This window comes from Desmodus rotundus, chromosome 8 (genome assembly GCF_022682495.2).
Source record: "Desmodus rotundus isolate HL8 chromosome 8, HLdesRot8A.1, whole genome shotgun sequence".
Lineage (NCBI taxonomy): Eukaryota > Metazoa > Chordata > Mammalia > Chiroptera > Phyllostomidae > Desmodus > Desmodus rotundus.
Genome location: NC_071394.1, coordinates 113,838,330 through 113,845,658, shown reverse-complemented (window position 1 = coordinate 113,845,658; position 7,329 = coordinate 113,838,330). Strand labels below are relative to the sequence as shown.

Below are 7,329 nucleotides of genomic sequence, written 5' to 3'. Positions count from 1 at the left end.
ATTATTATTCACACAAATTGCATCATCTTTTGGATAATATGAGGTTGTTTCCTAGTTTGGGGGTGAAGTCTAGGGAAAGTCTTTATCTTTGTTCTGGGAAATAAGTTTCAGGTAGTATTAAGGGTGAATGATTTATCTCCCTCCTGAATTTGACCTTGGCTCAGAATAAAAGTGTCAGTGGGTTGGGGATTTCCTGGGAATCTGTTTGTCCTGCACTAAATGTGTCAAAGACATACAGCTCTGTTCTTTGTCCTCTATTGTGTATTGTACCCAGAGAACATTTAATCCTCTCTTTGAAGAAGGCTAAGTGTGGATTATCTACTTTGTGAGTTAAGGGGGGGGGGCGTGAATTTAAGACCATTTTTCCTGAATATAAACATGTACTAAGAAATGCAAACTCATTTCAATACTAGTATAATGTCAGTATAACTATGAATTGGCTGCAAATATATATACAGTTTTCAAAGCCAAATAAAAATTTTATATTATCTTTTCTTTCTTTTTTAAAAATTTAAGACCTTTATTAACAGATGCTTGCAGTTTGTTCACTTTTTTGAAAAAATCAAGCTGTAAACTTTTATTACAAATTAAAATGAGGTTCTTAAAAATCTCAACTTGACCAGATATGAAAAAATTTAAAAACTTTTAAAGGTGTATTGAGAAAAAAACAAGCTTATTTTTTTAAAAAAAACCCCACATTTGTCATTACCAAAAAAAGACGTCTTTAGATAAAAATAATAAAACCCCATGCTGCATAGACAATGCAGATCGTTTTAGTCATCTGGTCATCGGGGGAAAAGCAAGCACTTAAGGACTTCAGCTTCAATCTTTTGTTCATTTCTTATTGCTGGAGTTTCATATTCATTTCTTCTTGTTGGATGACTAAACCGGATGATGGTAGAGAGGGCAAGCCGGCAGTTACTCAGCCCCGCCCTGCTCAGCCTCGGGAGCAGACGAATTCTCAGCTGGTGGATCCGCTGCCTTTGTCTCTTTGCCATCTTGTGGTTTAGGGTTTTCTGGGCGTCTGCGTGGGTAATTGAAGTTGCAGCGGTACCGACATTGAGGTGGCTGCTGACCTTGGGTCTCATCTCCTTGATTTTCCTTATCTTCTTCATTTCCGTCCCCTCTAGGCTGTCTTTGGTGAAAACGGCCCCTGCGAAATCGTGGTCTATATCCCTGATACATATCCTGTCTCCCTGGTCTACCTTGTTCTCCTGCAGCCTGGTTGTCAGCACCTCCATCACTTCTCCCTGCACAGGAGGGTTGGAATAGTGTGATCGAGCCCATAGGGTCTCCGCATGTAGTGAGGTGGGAACCGTGGCCTGCGGTGGGGCCAGCACTGCTGGGCCTGGCCTTCAGGAGCACTCTCCGATCCCTCATTCTTTTCCCCACTCTCACTGTTCTGGTAGTTCTGCTGGTAATTGCGTGGAGGACCCCCGCGACGTGGACAGCATCTATAATGGTGAGAGTCTGCTGCATATTTGCCACCTTGCACTGGGCCTCCACCAGGGCCTGTAACGTCTGCTGCCTCCGCATCTCTTCTCCTTCAACAGCATCCAACTCCATAGGCTCTCCATCCCCTGCACTGCGAAGGTACTTCCTGGGGGTATTCTTCTTTATGGCAGTCTGGTGTACAAGTACATCTTCCTTGGTGTCATTCCTGTTGAAGAAACCATATCCGTTTCTTACATTGAACCATTTTACTGTTCCCACCGGCAGGCGCCACCGATGTGACTGCTCCCTGCACCGCTGCCCTTGGTGCCCGGCTTGGTGTTGGCAGTGCTGAGGGTGGGGGTGAAGGGGCAGGCGGCAGGCGGCAGGCGGCTGCTGGGTCTCTGCCTCGCTGCTCAAGGTTGCGGTGACGGTGACTGGGGCCGGCTGTGGCAGCTGCAGCTCCTCCCGTGGTGTGGGGGTGTGATGGTAACTAGGCCAGCGGCGGTAGGGCTGCTCAGGACTCCCTGGGTTCTGCTCTCTGCTCCCGTACCAATAAAACTCTCACTTCTTTATATATAATAAATATCAATATGGGATATATATTATGTATAGCACACATGTTATATATACCACATATGTATTTTATATACTATATATTTTGTATATTTCTGTGAATAATTTTTGACTTTATATTATATTGCTTCATAGATAAAATGACAAATGCATGAGACAGAATCATCCTCTAAAAATATTTTAAATGCCAAGTTTATATCTGCTAGCATCTGTGTAATTTTTGCAATAACCTGATTTTTATATTTTTAATGTTACTATGATCCAAGAGTTTGTGGAACATTCTCACCAACAAATATGTACATATGCTCTATATAGAGGGATGGTATGTGTGTATAGAGACAGAGACAGGTATATGACATGTCTTTGAAACATCACTGGTTTCGTTTGTGCATTTCCAGTCCTATCGTCAGTAAAGGCTTCATGCAATTGCAGGGCTGCTAAGAAGAACAGTAGTTTAAGCCAGTGGTTTTCAAATTCATTCGTTTGTTTGTTTTGTGTGTGCCTTTGTTCATTCACTCAGTAGGAGGGAGAAAAGAAGACATGTTTAATATATTATAATTTATATAATAAATTAAAATTATATACATATATACAGACACACACATCCATGTGTACACCCCCCCCAATCTTCTGAAAGTTTGAATCTGCCAGCTTCTTGTGGTGCTTCCAATGTACATTAGGGTGCTTGGTGGTGGGTGGGGGTGTAGGGGACCGGAGATTTACGTTAGAAACTGCAGGGAGAGAATATTCAGTGTAGGGGTGGAGTGGCTGTGGGGAAGAGCACATGAGGGAGTAATCTGTTTGTGGGAGAGGAGCTGAGGAGAGGTGAGAAAGCCTTGGGGTCGCTTCCCGGGTCCGGGCAACACGGAGAGTTTGGAGAAAGGATTTTAGGAAGTGTTGCTGTGGGTCTGTGTTGGATACGCTTTGACATTCCTGCAGAGATTCGGTTAGGGTTGGAGTTTTTCTTTACTTCTGGCTGCTGCGCAGTGTTTCCTGGAATGAGAGCCGGCACATAGTCTGATTGTGTGTGCTCGGTGCTGGTGATGTAACGGGAGGCACAAAACACCGGCTCTCTGCTCTCGAGAAACTTACACATTAGTAGGGAAGCTGGCATGAATCAAATAACCACCAAAGTATCATTCATTCATTCATTCACTGTTTTTTTTTTTAGCACCTGCAATGTGCCAGGCACTTCTTAGGTCCTTGGGATTCAGATTCATCATTAAAACACATGCTATTATTCCTGCCTGTGGTGGCTTTATAATGTGCCTACCTATCTAAGCTGGAACTATATTTCCCAGGATTTCCTTCTCTAGAAGTTTCTGGTTTAGGGGTGGCCACAAGAAAAATTTGCAAAAGATCTGGAAGATAGAAGCGAAGCTGCATCATTAGTCTCTGAAGGTCAGTGTGGGCACCAAGCTCTGCTGCAGCTCACACACGCTGGCTGGACCACCTTCTGAATGTGTGGCGAGTGACCTTCGGGTCCTGCTGGATCTCCTTCTCTTGCTCCTCTGGGGCCTGGGCCCAGCAGGGTGCAGCTCCATGGCAAAGGGCCAGCTTCTCCAGCACATTCCCCACAGCACTGAGGTTGGAGTCATCTGCAGCTGTCTTTGTGAGCTCCACTTTGTCCCTGCTCTTGTGCACGGCACAGCCAGGTTTCCTTTCTGATGGCCAGAATGGTTGACTCATGGCAACTTCAGACACCGCACCAGATGCAGAGGCAACTGCCCTCATAGCTGCCCCACCTGCTCCGACAACTGCATGACGGCCCATCCTGGGATCAGTCCGCAGTCTCTCTCTCACAGTCCTGCTGCTGCTCTGATTGATCCCTGATGGATACGCCGCCCTTGTGCAGTTTACATTCCAGATGGGCAGGAAACAGCTTAATAAAGGTGTCTTGGAAAGAAAATTAGAGGAGAAAATGAAAGAAGGAAGAAGTAAGAGGGGTGTAGGGCATGGTGGGGCGAGGAGGGCTGGAAGTAAGTGCTCGCTTCAGTAGGGCGCCTTATTGCAAGGGCAGGATTTGAACGAAGACTTGAAGGAGGTGAGGGTCTAGCCAAAGGAAAGCCTTCAAGGGCGTAGGAAACGTGGAACACAGCCTCTAAGGCCGGAGAATTCCTGGAGCGTTCCAGGAGCAGCACGGAAGCCAGTGCGACCGGAGAGGCGAGAGCACGGAGGAGGTACCAGGCTGGAACTGCATCAGGGGTTGGCAAACATTGGCCTGCGGGCCAATTCCAGCCCCTCTGCCTGTTTCTGTACATGTCTTCTTGGCATGCAGCCATGCTTGTGCATTTACATATCGTCTAAGGCTGCTCTGGGGCTACCACAGCCGAGCTGAATGCTTGTGACAGACGCCATATGGCCTACACAGCCTGAAATATTTACTAAAAAAGTTTGCTGACCTCTGAGGTTTTGGCTTTTACTCTGAGTAAAGTGGGAACCACTTGAGGGTTTTGAGCAGAGGAGGGCCAGGCTCTGTTTTACCTTATAGAAGAATTATTCCTGCTGCTATGCGGAGAGCAGATGGCAGGGGTCAAGGGTAAAAGCAGGGTGACCCATCAGGAAGCTATCGCAGCAGTCCAAGCAGGCAATGATGTGGCTTGGACCAGAGGGGCTGCAAGGGAGGTGGTGAGAGGTGGGTGGATTCCGATTATCTTTTGAAGGTTGAGCCAAACTGACAGACTGGATTTGGGGTGTGGGAAAATAGAGGAGTTGACAAATGTGTAATTACAACCGTCTAAAGTGCTGGTTTAAAAGAGTTCCTTCGAGGTGCCTCAGGGACCAACGGGGATGGGAGCGATGCCAGTCTCTCCACCCAGCTCGAGCTTTTCTGCCTTGTCTGCTTTATGTATTGGACTTTCTACTTATTCAGTTGCTCTCACCATGCCTGCCTGTTAGAATCATCTGGGGAGCTTTACAAAGTATAGAGGCCTGGGTCCCTCTGCCCCGCAATTCTTATTTAATAGGCTTGGGTTTGGGCCTGAGTGCTAGGATTCATAAAAGCTCCCCGGTGATGCTTCCATCCGCCAATGCTGAGAACCACCGCCCTAACGTTTTCTTAGAACAAACGTCCTATGCCTTTTGAATAATGGAAAAGGGCTGTTTGAGATCGAGAACTGTGTGGTGGTATTTGTCTTTTTTTATTTGTAATCTTCCCAGCCCTCAGCACCTTCATAATACCTCCTTGATTTCCTCGGAAGGAATTTCTTCTCCCCTTTGTTTACAGCCCTGGTGGCAGTAGGGCCCCTCCCCACACCGTTAAGGTGAGCTTCCTCTCTCTCTTCCTGCTGTAGTCACGTGGCAGCTATGTGACTTGAGCCCGGCCCCTTGGACCCATGGATGTCAGAGATGGTTGCAGGTGACTTGTTGCAGCAATGGCCAGAACGGTAGCCTGTTCTTGTCCAGGGTTTTCTACTGTGAAATGATTGCTGAGTCCTGCTCTCAGCTTCTTGGCCCTCAGAGCTCTCTTGGCTCTTTCAATTCATTATCAAGCATGACAACCTGGCCTCCCGTTGATTGTGTCAGTCTTCTTCCCCTCACCCTATATTATGTCAATAAATTCCCTACTGCTTAAGTCAGCTTCATCTTCTAACCAAGAACCCTACTGATACAGAATGCCCGGGTGGCGTTCTTCGCTCTATTTGTATCATGACATCATTCATTTGGCAACTATGCACTGTGTGATTTCACTGTTGGAAAAGAGCAGACAACAAGAACAACGATCTATTGAACTTCGCTTGTTCAGGAGGGAACAGACAGATAAGAGTCGGTGCCATATTTTTGGAGATTATAACAATGATTTATAAAACTAGCATAGCTATCAATGACAACAATTTATTAATCATCTACTTCCTGAAAATACATAAATTTGATTTAATATTTTTGCAGATGCCAAATCTTTGGTTGAAAATGCAGTATATGTAAAATCTTCTAACTGGTGAGTTAACAGGACCTCAATCTTGGGGCATGTGTCGGATATCCAAAGGAAGAGGGATTTGTGTCATTGTGGGTCCTGATGGAAGCAGACACCAAGGCAGAATTAGAAGTGCAAGATATTTAGTGTAGGAAATATCTGTGAATGATAAAGGGGGAGGTAGAGAAGAAGCGGTTAGAGAGATCTCAGATGCTGCTGCAGGTCTGACACTTGTTAACGAGAGCAGGGAGGAAGGAGCATCTGCGGGAAGAAACTCAGGTTGCAACGCAGCTCTGAGAAAGTCTAGAACAGGGCTGACGGGAGCTTCAGAGCAAAGATTGCCAGTTGGTGGAGTCTTGTGTTGACTGGGAGCCCGTAGCTAAAGCAGCCCCATGTAGCTCTGTCATTTGCTGGGAGGAAACTAGGAAGAGAGTAGCCTCGTGTGAAGGCTGGAACTGATCTCAAAGATGCAGCAGCTGAAGGTGGTCAGCTAACTACTCTCCTTGCAGCAAGTTTTCTCTTGAAAGATTTGCCAGTATACTTCCACCGAGGTCGCAGGAGGGCATCGGAGACAAGGGAGAAGGAGTTCAAAAGCCTTTCAAAAATTCAGGTGAATCTCCCTGCCCTTCCCCGCCCCCCCTCCCCTCCCCTGTTCTGACCATTATTCAAGACCTCACAGAGCATGAGAACTCAATATGTAAGGGGAAGGGTTACTGTTTCTTTTGTGTGCTTTAGTAGGGAGTCTTTTGATCTGTTGTTTGAGGAGGGTGAGTCATTACAAAAAATGGATGCATTTCCCACCCCCAAGAGGAGGTGGGCTACTTGGGAGAACAGGCATTCATTCTGGTTCTAAGAAGTGGACCCTTCAGGAAGGGTAAATAGATTTTTGGATATTCAGATCCCATCTCTTCTTGCCTGCTCAAATTATGTTCTTTCGGTTTTTCCTTTCTCAGGCACCGTGTATTGCTCCTTCTCTACTGAATCAGTCCTGCCATTATATAAACATGTTTTTAAAAAATAAAATTTCCCCTGGTACCAAATTCCTCAGCAATCATTCCACAATTATTCTGTATCCATTCAAGGCCAAGCAAACTAGATTTCTCCTGTACCTTTACGCCCATTTATTCTTCACTTTATCTGACTTTACACTCACTGCCTCTTAGAAACTGCATTTGTCACGGACACCTGGAATTCCATGGAGCAAACTCAACGGACTATTCTGTGATTGTCTCATGTGACCTCAGTGGCACCCAGCACTGAGGACATCCTTTTTTGAAACACCTTTCTTGTTTTTCCACTCTCCTGTTTTGTTTAATTTGTTTATTTATTATTTTTAGAGAGGGGGAAGGAAGGGAGAAAGAGAGAGACTTAACTTTGATGGGAAAGGGAGAAACATCTATCTGTTGCCT

General features: G+C 45.8%; 1 pseudogene; it reads right to left on the bottom strand.

Moving 5' to 3' along the window:
• Nucleotides 1–795: 795 nt before the first annotated feature.
• Nucleotides 796–3,780, bottom strand: LOC112309708 (Y-box-binding protein 1 pseudogene; annotated as a pseudogene).
• Nucleotides 3,781–7,329: the final 3,549 nt, after the last annotated feature.